The following is a 15,497-nucleotide window of genomic DNA, read 5'->3' as shown; positions in this document are numbered from 1 at the left end:
ATACTTTACAGGAAATGTTTTCCAACTGGCGTAATTTTTTTTTTGTATAATTGAAATCTACCCTGAATCTACATTAGTAGATATGCCTATTCCCGAGGCCATCCATCTATACCTACGCCTTAAGTTAACTGGAACAGTAGGCAGAGGCACTAAACTGCTTATTATATAATTTCGAATTCAATAAATACATTACATAATAGGAGGTCACTCTATACTAACATAATGTCAGTTTATGACTATTTTGCCTCCCTATTAAGTTTTGGTGGGCTAAAGAATCCGTCTAATGGTGGTATCTAGGACATTTTGGATGACCTAAAACAAGATACTATCGTTACTACCAACCAACACTATATCGCGTCAGTTTACTTTTAAGTACTATGTTGTACTAATTTGGACGACCTATAACAAAAGGTCCTATCGTTAGTACCAACCACCACTATCGCGTCTACTAGACTAGTTACTAGGTACATTTGACTCTTTTGGTTTGTTAGTACCAGTTGAACATTCAACTTACTAATTATTCTCTGTTTGTATCGTAGGTAAGTGTTCTGATTTCGCTTATAATTTCTTTTGTTTTGCTAGTACTAGTTGAACATTCAACCCACTACTTATTTATTTTGCTAGTACCAGTTGAAAGTTCCAACCTACTAATTATTTGTTTTGCTAGTACCAGTTGAAAGTTCCAACCTACTAATTATTTGTTTTGCCAGTACCAGTTGAAAGTTCCAACCTACAAATTATTTGTTTTGCTAGCAACAGTTGAACAATAAACCTACTAATTATTTGTTTTGCTAGTACCAGTTGAACAATCAACCTACAAATTATTTGTTTTGTTAGTACCAGTTGAACATTTCAACCTACTAATTATTTGTTTTGCTAGTACCGGTTGAACATTTCAACCTACTAATTATTTGTTTTGCTAGTACCGGTTGAAAGTTTCAACCTACTAATTATTTGTTTTGCTAGTACCGGTTGAAAGTTTCAACCCACTAACTATTTGTTTTGCTAGTACCAGTTGAAAGTTTCAACCTACTAATTATTTGTTTTGCTAGTACCAGTTGAACATTTCAACCTACTAATTATTTGTTTTGCTAGTACCGGTTGAAAGTTTCAACCTACTAATTATTTGTTTTGCTAGTACCGGTTGAAAGTTTCAACCTACTAATTATTTGTTTTGCTAGTACCAGTTGAACGTTTCAACCTACTAATTATTTGTTTTGCTAGTACCAGTTGAACGTTTCAACCTACTAATTATTTGTTTTGCTAGTACCAGTTGAACGTTTCAACCTACTAACTATTTGTTTTGCTAGTACCAGTTGAAAGTTTCAACCTACTAATTATTTGTTTTGCTAGTACCGGTTGAAAGTTTCAACCTACTAATTATTTGTTTTGCTAGTACCAGTTGAACATTTCAACCTACTAATTATTTGTTTTGCTAGTACCGGTTGAAAGTTTCAACCTACTAATTATTTGTTTTGCTAGTACCGATTGAAAGTTTCAACCTACTAATTATTTGTTTTGCTAGTACCAGTTGAACGTTTCAACCTACTAGTTATTACTTATACCAACTGCAGCATAGATGTGATGTACAGTTTACTTCTTGCAATTTATTTTTCTTGTTAGTCCGACTCCGACTTAATATGCAGGTTTCTCTATACGTTCCCTCATGTAAAAATATCTTAGTATTTAATTACATGACTAAGTAGGTCGGTATATTTTAAGTATGAACGGTAAATACACAACTCATAATAATCATGATTTCCGCGAAGGTAGTTTGATTATTTACCCTTTATATCATATGAATTCTAATATACGATTTTGAGTCAGAAAATAAACCATGTACCATCTGTATTTGTAACACGCAAACCATCAGCAGATATTCGTTTCTGTCATTACATGGAAAAATTCATGGCTAATACGTCGGTGCCACATCATAGGAATCATGTAACATGAGTAAATTATTTTTTGTAGTGACCCCAATTATTGATCTATCTTGCATTGATTACACTTTTGGATTTACATTTGGTAACCAGGCTCACGCACAGTAGCCATTGTCAAAGAGTTAGTGTAATAAGCACGCGTATATTTCTTCTTTGCTTAGTAAACATTCCTCCCGAGCTACGTACCATCAATTATTTACTCAATAATAGTTGTAAAGTTAACCACTGTTCTTATGTAAACAGTCGACAAAATCAACTGTGCATATACATAATTGTTTTTATTAACATTGATTGTAAACAAAACTATAAAATTATGTATAGGTACTAGATCTACGTTTTTACGGTAATATTTAAATTCTGCGTTAGTTCCTTTAATACTCCTCTTACGTGAGTTTGGAATTTCATAACCTACTTACGTAAGTACCGCCTTACAAAATGGTTGCAGTTTTAATATTTTCGTATTATGTACAACCGTACGTCACTCGTTACACAGAATATCACCTCGCCCAAAATTTTGTATTACCTGAATACAATCGGCAGCTCGGGAGGAAATGGACAAATACGGTAGCTATTAGGTTAGGATTTCCATACCTTAGATTTGTTTTTTTTTTCCCGCCACCGTTACCTTTCCTTTCCGTAATTTTTTTGTAATATTTTACCCTCGTCGCCATCTGTGACGTCCAGGCTCCGTTGTGTACTGGGTGATCAAATGAAACAACTGTTATCACTCGTGCACTCCGCCAGCCACCCGCTCGCCATGACACTTCTCCACGGAGTGAAGCTAGCGGGTAGTTGCGTCGTACTGTTTTTTGTGTAATCGTCACATCATTAGTACAAAGGCGAACTTATCCATTTAAGGGATCTCTTCCAGTTAACCTTTGAGCAATTGAGGGTAGTTTTACATGTATTGTTAAAACGTGCCTTTGCCGTAGACGTCCACGGTAAAGTATTATCTAAAGTGCTCATAAGTTGATCATAAGTACCTACTTAGTACCAATTAATAAAGTTAAATAATCTTTTACTAAATAAAATAATTGTATTTAGACTATTCGGTATTTCCCTGAGACTCATAAACGAAATACTCGTATTCAAAAGTATTTTGTTAGTCTGTAGACTGATCACCTGTAGTCAAAGACTTACCTTCAGAACTATGTATATCATTTGTAACTGCACTGTGAGACATTTATACGTATCAGAAAATTTAAGATTTAAGACTAACATTTTATAAATTGTCAGAAAGTACATAATAAAAAAAATATCAAACGAAATAACGCTTTTTGAGCACACCCTGATAACAATAATTATTTTGCAACATACAATGAATATAACCTAATTGACTTTTATTCTAATCAAAATCGTGTTTTATCAGTACTATCTGAAGTCTCGTAACGCGGTACAAGAAGCCAAATCCTGACAGTATCGCCATTCTTGCCCCAATACAATAACCTTCGACAATCGCTTCGGGACCCATCAATCTATCCTATATAGGTTGTTTATACAGAACTTGTACTTAAACATAAATATGAGTAAAGTGTTCGTAATCAAATTATTATGAAGAAAATATCTGATTACTTCGTTATTTGAAACTTATCTTTTTCTTGACAATTTGTTTGGTAACTTTTGTAAGTTTCAGAATGGTTTAGATAAGGTTTTTCAGTTGTTGTATTTTTTTGTAATTTGTTGATATGAAGTCAAAAAGCGTAATTACCATTGTTTTATTCTCGTATATTATATTCCTTCTTTAACATTTTATGTTAGGCTCAATCATTTAAATATATTTTAGTATGATGATGATGATGATGATGATGATGCTCTCCTGACCAATTTCGGCCACAGCGACTGTGTGCTCTGGAGTAGGCAATTTTTAACTCGTGTTATTAGAGTATAGCTGATCCACTCTCTGGTGCGCCCTTAAGTGGCTCACGTACCCTATCTTCTTGCTAAATACTCGAGCGCATTTTGGGCACGTCAGCACACCACCTATATAATTGTAAGAAATTGAGGCTGCCGGCCAAGCCTAAGCTCATCTTGTTTTTTGTCGAGCTCACTGCGGCGTTCAGCCTCAAAAACGCTAACTCGATCACGAATGAGGTGCCGCCATTCATGCCGCTGCGCTGCCTTCCGCTCCCAGTCAGAGGGCTCTAGTTTGCATCTCTTCATATGTGTTTTCAGAACATCCTTATATCGTAAGTATTGGCCACCGCTTTTACGCTTACTATTTTAATATATCACGATCACAAAAACTCATCTTCGCCCATGAACATTAAGTAAGCAATATTAAAAAACCACTTATACGCTGCCAACCTTTAAGAACTTTTAATATTAAAACAAGCGAGCTGCTAGCTTATTTTTGGGGTAAAGTACCCTAAGAAGTGAGGAAGAGCTTTGTTCCTTTCGATGAAACTTATTTATTCCAAATTTGCATCAGGCAAATATGTCCATAATTATCATAAATACCTTAAATACTAACATACATTTTATAAACTTAAAACTAAACACTATATATGCGACAAAACGGCGTGGCTCCGTTGAATCGGCTGCTTTTGTGTCGGATCGGATAATATATAACAATTGGATGCTGATAAGCAATAATGTGTTAACCCACATGAGCACCATTTTGAGAAAATGGCGTCCAAAGATTTTTCTTGGTTTTTGGGTGTTTGTTCTAAAGTTTAAATACATTGAATACTAGTTATTTATAATTATAATATTCGAAATAAATTTGAATTTGTCGCAATAATCCTCTTTATGTTTATTGCGAATTGCATGATGACGTGAAACTTTCTCAAGAACGTGTCATTATACTTAACACAGTTTTGCTAATTATGTTAATCTGCTCTTGAACTTATAATCAACATGTTATAGCACTTAACTTGTTGTTGTTTAATACTAATTTAATATACATTTTGTTTTGCAATAATCATTCAAGCCTCATAATGCATTGATATGATAAGTTTTTCGATTTGCAAGTATGATTCAAGTCTAACAAGTTATTTAAAATCATTATACTTATAAAAATAACATTATTTTACGATTGTGCATACATTCAAATTGTTGAACTTGGCATTTAAAATGAGTTGCTAAGAAAAACTACAGCATTTTGCGGTTTAGTTAAGTTTATTTCGGCAAACTTATCTCAAAAATAAAATCCCTTAAAACTAGTGTGACTACGCTTTATAAATACGTTATTTCGATCAGCTTTAGTTTTTATCTCTTGAAAACCGCAATAATTAACAGATTTGTACACTTAATTCGTAAAATCACTTATTATAGACACCATTTTTAGTACACTTACCTTTCATAGCGCTTCTGGTAATACAGAACCAACGGAATGTGATTTCCTCAATAATGAGTTAACCTTTCTTAAGTCATTATTGACATTTTAGTATGCGTTCTGCCCACTACTGCAATAAGTTAAGCTACTAAACGCATTAATGCAAAACAGACAACACGTGTTAACGGATTTGTGTTAACCTTTTTTCCTTATTTATGGATATTTATCAATTTCAAATCACTAAGGTCATTTTTGCAAAATGAAGTCGAGTGGTCCAGCTACAATATTGCATTAAAATCTCGTTTTTTTTATTTTTGTGGGTTGACACATTATTGCTTATCAGCATCCAATTAATATAACAGTACTCATTAGCGAAAAGAGAAAACAGAAACAGCACCTGCATATGCGAAGTGATAATTATATATTTATATATTTCTCAACTTCAACATAATAACGGAGAAAACAGAGGAAGCAGAAATTTTGAATATGAAAACAACGCACGCTAATTATTCATAAAGTAAATTCAACGATGAAAGACGTTTCTGAAAAGACGCATTGTGTTTAGATTACCTTGTATAAAAAAAATTGTACCTATTTAATTCAGACACATAAAATACAAAAAAAAATAGTTTTTACTGGTGAACTGACAACAACAAGGCGAGGAACTTTTCACGTTCAGTGTAAAAGTTTCAGTAGCCGCTATTTAGGATTTTGACTTAGAGAGAAATAATAAAAACTAATTATATGAAAACACTTTAAATACTGATCAAGTTTTGCAAATCAAATTGAGTCGCCGCTTCGGGTATAAGCGTCACTTGACAAGACAAAACATTAATTTAGACAAACTTCAAAGTGCCACATCCAACCAAATGGTTTGTTTTAACCGTGAGCGAAATAAACTCGAATATTTCTCATTCAAAATATTCGACACTTGGCAAAAAGTTACCAGCCTGCGAGCTGCGTAATGAACGAACTTGAGTCACTGAAAGGGTTAAAACTGTTAAAGTCTCGACTTTGTTATGTTGAAAATTAGTAATTCATTACATAAATTGAGCTTACTTTACTGGGTTAATGTTCTGAGTAGAAGTTGGAAGTTAAAAGCCAATAAATATATTATTTAATTTATTCCCGACCCGAATTGTTGCTAAAACCATGAATTTCGAAAGTAGGCAAATCTTTAGTAATCTGACAAAGAGCTTGCAATAATGAAATTACCAAGAGTTATTGATTGGAGCAGATTGTGACTCATTTGAACTTATATTGTTCAGTACTTTAAAATAAGTAATAAGTATTTTTAGGAGTACCTACAATCGGATTTTGCATATTTCAATAATAATTCTCGATTTTATATTAAAGGAAAAAATGGAAAAAAATAGTTTTCTCCTTTCCTAACGTATCTGCTTGTAAAAAAATTGATTTATTAATATTTTAAATTCAACTACGAAATTTTTGTCAGCGAAAACACTCATTGTGTCCAGGGACACAACCCAATATGAAAATATTCCTGACAGCAGTGCCGAATACACATTTGATGCGTATGGGAATCCCCCGTTTACACTATACATACAGTCATACATATTTGACATGCATACATACTCGAACTATTTCCGTGGTAAGGAGTATCTACCCAGTGGTAAATTTTCCTTAACGTTCAAATTTCCTACTTAATTGTTTTTATTAAATAAAACATAAACACTGATTTAAACTTTCACACGTTATTAGATCGTATAACGGGACTTAAACGCGTATTTATTTTTTAAGATTTACCTCCGACCTTTCGAGGACGACGTTGTCCCCGTGGTCTCATCCCTAGTGCGCAAAATGCTCAAGCTGATAAACAAGACCAAGTGCGGGTAGTTTGAAAAACTCGCGCGGCTAGTATGAATCATGGTATAATGATATACTCCGCCTGGTACTCTATTCCGAGATTCGCGTATGACCTAACTGACACGGGCCTACGTCATCATGCTGTTTACAGGTTCTCAAACTTTAAAATGTGGGAGAATTTTAACCAACGGTGAAAATTATTTTAACGGCATTAATTTTAAGTTATTCATGTAGAAACATAGTAAAATAAAACAAATCTAATGTATTAAATTAAACTTTATTTATCTATACAAGACAAACGTTTAAAAAACTAATTCACAGTTACTCATTAATTACCAAGCTTACGACGTGAAAAGTTTGGAAAACACTGCGACTGCTGACACTGAGCGAGAAGGAAATAACAATTAACACGCGTTCGACAAGGATGACGGTCAGGGCATGAAGTTATCTAGATCCGAATTGTCAAATGTGACAGCGCTATCCTGTGTTGCCAGTAATGTAAACAGAATTACCCGAACGTCTGAAATTTCTTTCATGAATCGGAAGATATTGCTAACGAATAATTAAAAATGACGTGATATTGTAAAATTTAAAATAAAATACATTATAAATGAAAATTATAAAATTATAAAGAAATATTTTAACTTATTAACCATAGCTATAATGTACCCATGTAACATGTTATGTTGAAATAAAGTGGCAATGTTATTGTGACGTAGGCCCGTGTCACTCTGGGAATAGAAGACCATGTTTTATTAGACCATGGTATGAATGTTGAATGTCGACTTTAGCCAGTCTTCTCCGAGACCACGGGGACAACGCCTACCTCGAAACATAGGAGGAAAATCTTAAAACTTAAATACGCGACTAAGTCCCGTTGTACAATTAAATAAGACATATAGTCACCAGACTACCGATTAGCGTTAGGGTTGTCTAGAACAATAATTGTCTGATTCAGGCTACTGGCCTGGCAGCGTCATACGAGCCATTAAACCGTTCGCATCAGTGCGCATTGGCTTATCCAAACCTACGAGTACGTAGTTATTGCCGGCTCGGGACATGTAATAAAATAAGGAATATGACAAAAGTTAATGAAAATGCTTGCGTAGAATTTTCTATTTGCAGCTTTTCATAACTTTTTATAGGGGTCCCTTTGTTTCCTATAAAGTTTTAAGTCATAATGTATGTTTGTCATATTATCGTTAGTCATAAAACTGAAACCGTTAACTTTTCAGGATTTCCGTAAGGTTATTCTATACATAGGTCAGGTTAGGTTAGGTTTGTTTTATGGCAATCCTGAAAAGTTACGCGTTTCTGAGAAAAACCAATTATGACTAACGAAAATTCGGACAAACAATACATTATGACTTAAAACTATTTGGGAAACGATAGATACCCCTTTTTATAGCTTTATTAAAGCACAATAATTACTACATACTTCTAATATATAAGTTTGACAATAATTGTATTTTCTTTGTGACATAACACAGTTTAGTTAAATATATTGTTGTACCTACTACAGCTAAACAACAAAGATTTTTGCCTTGCATAAATTACGTAAATATTTTTTTTATTATCTGACATGTACTTACATTTGTTACATGAGCTGTTTACATTCACAACTTACTTATGGGCTTACTTACATGTCAAGTCTAAGCCTAGATTTTTCTTAGAGACAAAATAACATCCCTCTAATCCATTTAAACATGATAAAGTGAAGGCCTTAGATTAACATATGGATAAAGTTAAAAGGGACTGAGAAATAAGTTACATTGGGGGCTTGCAAAATAAAGGGTCCAAAGAGATTTTCCCTTTTTTGGGAAACGAGGCTTAACTATTGTGTTTGGACAAAGGTTTCAATTAAAATAAAAGACGTGTTAGCTCACGTGGTTTGTCACTTTGATTAATAAAAACAGTATTTGGTTCGTTAGATAATGTAGGTTTTACGTGACCCTTGATTTTGATTAAGCAGTGTTGTAATGATTAAAAATGTTAAATCTAACCATTGATAAACATCTTGCCCATTTTCAACTATATTGTACGTAATAAATGTATTTATACGGCTCACTCACGTATTTTTTAATCGAAGATTGCTCTGATTGGTTGGTCAGTATTGGTCCGCCATCTTTAACGTGGGTGCCCAGTTTTAATATATATCGAATTATATCGTGTTGCACGGAAGTTTTGTTTATATTATTGTACCTACCTATTGTAGGCTATTTGTTAGACTGTTTTGATTACAGCAATAGTTAACATACTAGTATCTAGTATTGTTACTTATAATACCAGTATCTAAAACAGTTTTTCATTTCCGTGATTGTATATTTCTTCTTATCCGTCTTCATTCGATCGTCGTTCGATCTACTGTACTTTTTATTCCGTTCGTTCTATCACAGACAAATAGTATTTAGTAAAGAAAGACAACTTAAATCTAGAAAGGTTTTAGCGGGCATTGGTCCTTGCAAAAATCTAGTTTTCGTGTAATTTTTTTAATGACATGTGCCCTTGGATGTAACAAATCAATAAAATGGCGACAATTTTGCGTTAGCTCCCATAATTTCAAATTAATTAAGATATAAACTAGATAGTAGTAGTACATTAAAGTTCAAGTCTCGTAAAACTACGAGTATGCAGTAGTCATCTCGTATATTACAGAAGTGCTCTCACTATGAACGGAGACCGAACTCTGTTTACAAGACTCTTTGCCGCTCTGAGTTAACTTTGTATACTGTTTATGTTCGAGATTTAGGATTTCGAGGGTTAAAGGCAAACAACTTGTTTGCACTTTTCAGAGCGGTGTTAAGTTACGGAATATTACTTGCGAAAAACGTTATCACCGTTTGCTTTTCGTTATTGGGGTTAATAAAACTAAATTTGACAGAATTAGACTATTTTTTTTGCGAGCATGTGACTTAATACGGTCGTTAATGATTGCAGAATACCTGTAGTGTGATAGAATAGTAGAAATTGAATAATATGGAATTAAAAGCAAACTACAGAGGTAACGCGCTGATTGGTGCTCGCGAAATGCAATCAGAGTCATGTCAAAACAAAGTAAACCTTAACAAATTGTTGAATCGTAATCAGCCTCCATGTGCGCCATTGCATTCTCATCATATTATGAATAATTATCTAGTCCAGAGCATCGCGTAAACCACTAAAAGTCTACTCCATCCTATAGGTCAGTTAAAGTAAATAATCTCTATGATCATATATGCTAAAGGTAGGTCTTAAGATGAATATGTCCAAGACCAAAGTTATGGCGAACATCACTGGCAATTCGAATCTCACCATAACGGTGGGAGCCGAAGAGCTGGAGGTGGTCGAGCAATACGTGTATCTAGGACATATTCTATCTATGAAGTATTTGAACAAATTAAATTATTTTTCAGAAAATATTTTAATTTGTTTTTATCAAGTAGAAACACTACTATATAAATTATAAACTGAAATAAATGTCATATACTAAGAAAAAGTGACCAAGGCCTCCAGTGCCCCAGGCTGGAATCGAACCAGCGTCCTCTGCTATCGCACTGGAGGCCTTGGTCACTTTTTCTTATTATATGACATTTATTTCAGTTCATATTCTATCTTTCGACAAAAAACAACAGGAAAAGGAGATCTGAGAGAGAGAGAAAGGAGAGATCTCTCTCTCCTCTCGGAAGAGAGGCCTATGCTCAGCAGTGGGCGACTGAAGGCTAGAATGATGATGATGAATGATGATATGCTAGTGGCCATTAGTCTACAAAAAAGTAAGCAAGTATTTATTGAACAAATAACGAAAACTCGTATGTAACTCAAACCAAATCAAAAACTAAATTGAATTGTTGATTTTTACATTGGATATAAATTGAACGTCTATTTTTCTAAAATTTACAAGCAATACGATTATATTTCTATAACAAACTACACCATAAAGCAATGTTTGATTCAAAAACCGCGCCTCTGAATGCTGCTAACAAAAACTATTCATAATTTGTACGACACGCATTGACGTGATATATTATACGCCGTATATCAACGCTGGCTATCTATAACTCGTTTTTATTATCGCGATAGTTTCAATATAGTGGGAAAAAATATGATCCATTTGGGATGAGGACATATTGAATGCTGGTAAACCGGCCTCAAGCAACGTTTGTATACGGGCGGTTCCTTTCACTTTTTATCCTTGTGATTTTGCGTTATTGGTATTAGGCAAGCGATCTGAAAGACCGTTTTATCTATAGTTGCGATCTGTACAAAGAGGCTTACCCTGGAGACTGTTGCTTTGGCAAACTTTGTATTCGTGCCGACATCGACATAAATTGAGTGGTATACTCAATTTATGTCGATGTCGGCACAAATACAATAAATAAGTAATAACTAAACTACTAAGATTTTTTTTCGGGTCAAACTATGTTTGTACCTACTTTTATTTTTATTACATAACGCAACTTTGATTTGACCGAACGGGTTTTTTAGGGTTCCGTAACCAAAGGGTAAAAACGGGACCCTATTACTAAGACTGTCCGTCACCAGGCTGTCTCTCATGAACCGTGGTAGCTAGACAGTTGAAATTCTCACAGATAATGTATTACTGTTGCCGCTATAACAACAAATACTAAAAAGTACGGAACCCTCGATGGGCGAGTCCGACTCGCACTTGTCCGGTTTTTTTTAAACCGTAAATTTTTCTTATATTTTATAAAAGGCTTCCGTACCTCGAAGCCATTGTATTTTGTTAGGTTAGATTCTTCGAAATTTTTTACTTTTGGCAAATGAAATATTTTACTGGTTTGGTGGCAGTTTTTTTCTCTATAAACGACTAAGGAGAAGGTACATATTTGTACGCAGGGGAGCTAATAGTTTGGCTCACTATTTGCTTAATATAAATAAACATTTTGGAGTTGCTGCCACTGTCTCAAGTGTACTATTATAGCGGATAATAATGAGAATATTTGTTATCACAGAGTCGATGTAGGCTGTAGACTACCTCCTGAAAATACCTTCTTTAGTCGCTGCAACTATTATCCGCAAAGATGCTGTGGCCAATGATGCCATCACAATGCAATGTGTCATCAAGTGGTATGATTCCGAAGGCGATTTGAAAATTCAAGCAACCCACTAATATTTTTTTTATGTCATGCGCATACAGCTCAAATTGTGGCATGTTCAATTTCATCTACAAAATAAATAAATGTTTGATAGTTAAATGTCTGAGTAACACCTACAAGCAATAAAAGCGAGTTGCTTGGTATCAAAGTTTCAAGAAGGTATTACTGAAGATCTTAATTTAAATAAATCCAACTACCTATATTCATCAACCACTAAAGATAAACCTTTGAAACAGACGGTTAGACAGGAGAGATCAAACGTCAGGTGTTTGCATGATGAGATCTGTTTCCTAACGTCTAATCCCCTCATATTAAGCCTATTCCCTCCTTGTCTCTGTAAACACTATTAGAAAAGAGATGAGCAAGCCTACCTTCATGAATAATACATTTGCGGATTGCCACTCGTACGTACTCTTGACGAATGGCGCCCGTGAATCAATAAAGGCTCGTAAGTAAATCATCAGAGAGAGTAGGTACCCACTTCTATTTTTACATGTGATTTTACTAAATAATTGTGTGTATTTAAATATGTTATTTCGACTTTGATAGTTTTTAGTTTAAAAAGCCAATTGACATAAAAATGAACTTGACTTTATTTTACTTTCACGAACAACAAATTATTGATAGGAAAGAAATTAAATAATCTTTATGAAAATATTTTACTTATTTCAAGTAGAAACACTATTACCAATAGTACAATAAAAATACCTATGCTATAATACCTATTATAGGTAGATTCAAACATAATACGTTTTGATTGTGTCTTTACTTTAAGGTACAAAAAGTTATTGTTACAGTTATGTTGTTATATGGGCGAGAGCCTCTTAGTCTACTTAAGAATTATAATTACAATGCAACTAACACAAAATATTAGTACTGACAAATTAACCCTAAAATGCTTTCTACTGGTTAACAAAATGCCATTAAAAATACCATACTCAATATTTATCATATTTTATATCAGCTGCTATTTAAAATCAAACCAGGCGACTGCCGCAAGGTTAAAATTAAACTGCAAGATATCGAAAACAAAGTGTCTCCGACTTTTTGCCAGAATTACCAGTAGTTAAATGAGACGATTTCTTCCAATTATGAAGACGATCTCGACAACATTTACTGAAGAGCGCTTAAAACTTTGAGAAGCCCTCCCGTTGTCGCTCCGAGGCATTCCCCCTTGTTTCTCAGATTGCGGACGAGGCGCTAACCACCTTGGAGATTTATGAAAGTGCCTTGTCTTTTTAAGGCACTCTGGGGCAAAGGGGAGTTATTATCTATGTCCAATGTCGCTTTAATTTTGTTTCACCTTTTTTAGACTGTTGCCATTAAATTTAACGGGGGGTCAGAAAGTTTTCGCGTTAGCGCGCTTTGGTTTATATTAAGCGTTGTAAATCTAAGAGTGGTGTTGTGAGGATTTGTGCAATGAGTTTCTGACTGTAGTCCGCTAAAGGTGGTGGTTAGGTTGGTTGGATATTCCAGACGTTTTTAGGATTCCATACCCAAAGGTCACGGGGCCCTATTACTAAGATTACACTGTCCGTCTGTCTGTCACCAGGCTGTATCTCATAAACTGATAGCTAGCAACTATAACAACAAAAAAAAATCCCATAAGACAAACGTGATTTTTGCCGTTTTTGCGTAACGGTAAGTAAGTTAGTAACACTTTATTGTATTACGGAAGAGAGGAATAGTACGGAGTCCTTCGTTCGCGAGTCCGACTCGCACTTGGCCGGTTTTTTTATGAATTTAAATCGTATCGTACGTATATACGAACATACATGAATTATGTACGAATATTTTACATTTTACATAGAGACCAGACTGTCTGGATGACTTTTAGCCATATGTAAGGAGGTAAAGTGAATAAACACACCGAAATAATTCGGTCGGTTAAGGGTTCGTCTCGATAGCGCCTATTACCTCGTTCGGCACAGGGCAAAATTATACACCTCTCAATCTTATCAGACATTAATTCAAACTTTATGCTTCTCATGAATATCAATTAGTTCAATGTAGTCGTAATTTGAATGAGGAGAGTGATGAGCGGGAGTTGACAGAAAGTTGGATGTTTCTGCGTTTCGTACTTATATATATAATTTTGTTTAGTTAATTAGTATCAGTTCCATCAATATTGCTCGTATAAATTTACTGGCCTTTTCCTTTTGGGCGCGGTTGAAAATTTGGAAAAATTATGTGATCATGAAACTTCGATGCCTAGTTTTAGCTTTCATCTTTAATTCTTCATAAACATCTGTAGACTATAGTAAAGCTTTTGACAGTATAACCCACACATCCATATTTTCCGCACTCCAGAACCAAGGCATAGATTCCACATATGTACACCTTATCAGCAACATCTATACCTCCAGCACCGCCTGTATCAAATTACAGTCTCCTGGACCGTCTTTCAACATAAACAAAGGCGTCAAGCAAGGCGATCCCCTGTCACCCAAGTTATTCAACAGCACCCTTGAACAGGTGTTCAGGAAACTGGCGGCAGGATGGGAACACAAAGGAATTGACGTCGGCAGAAAGCAGTTAACCAATCTGCGTTTCGCCGATGACATTGTCCTGTTCTCATCTACAGCTACGGAGCTCCGCGTCATGCTGCAGGACCTAAGCAGGGCAAGCCTTGAGGTTGGATTATCAATGAACATGTCAAAGACCAAGCTCATGACCAATAGTGCACCAATATCAGTAGAAGTGGACGGGAGAGAAGTGGGATATGTCCATGAGTATATATACCTGGGCCAAATTGTCTCCTTCCAGGCACGGCGAGACAAAGAAGTCGCAAGACGGACCGAGAATGCCTGGAGGAGCTTTTGGTCCATGAAGGAGCACATGAAGGGAAACCTACCTATATCACTTAAAAGAAAACTCATGGACATGTGCATTCTCCCCATCCTTACCTATGGAGCACAGACTTGGTCTTTGACAAAGGCTCAGAAATCCAAACTCAAGGTTTGTCAGCGAGCCATGGAACGTAGTATTCTGAGCGTGAAATTAACCGATCGCATTAAAAATACAATACTACGTTCCAAAACTGGAATAACTGATGTGGCTGAAACTGCCGCCAAGCTCAAATGGGATTGGGCAGGACACGTCAGCCGTATGCCAGAAGACCTGTGGGCCAAAACAGCCACCCGTTGGGTACCACAAATTGTAAGGCGTCACGGTAGACCTCGTCGGAGATGGCGGGACGAGCTTGACGCTTTTGACAGAGACTGGTGGGAGACTTCTGCGGATAGGGATACGTGGAAGAATAAGAGGGAGGCCTTTGCCCAACAGTGGGACAATATGGGCTCATAATAATAATAATAATAAACATCTGTACCGCAAAATTTAACATTTGTTAACAATATT

The 15,497-nt window shown here is 35.2% G+C and overlaps 2 long non-coding RNA genes across 2 annotated transcripts in view; both read right to left on the bottom strand.

Moving 5' to 3' along the window:
- LOC134798747 (uncharacterized) overlaps window positions 1-15,497 on the bottom strand; it is a 399,895-nt gene that overhangs the window by 210,891 nt on the left and 173,507 nt on the right. The gene's annotated exons all lie outside the window — the stretch shown is intronic.
- Window positions 14,912-15,497, bottom strand: part of LOC134798743 (uncharacterized) — a 72,131-nt gene continuing 71,545 nt past the window's right edge. The window contains exon 2 of the long non-coding RNA XR_010145263.1: window positions 14,912-15,462. This is a non-coding gene — a long non-coding RNA (uncharacterized LOC134798743). The remainder of the gene's footprint in view (window positions 15,463-15,497) is intronic.

Source organism: Cydia splendana, chromosome 17 (genome assembly GCF_910591565.1).
Source record: "Cydia splendana chromosome 17, ilCydSple1.2, whole genome shotgun sequence".
NCBI classification, from domain to species: domain Eukaryota; kingdom Metazoa; phylum Arthropoda; class Insecta; order Lepidoptera; family Tortricidae; genus Cydia; species Cydia splendana.
Note: the sequence above shows the minus strand (reverse complement) of the source record. Positions and strands in the feature narration are given on the sequence as shown.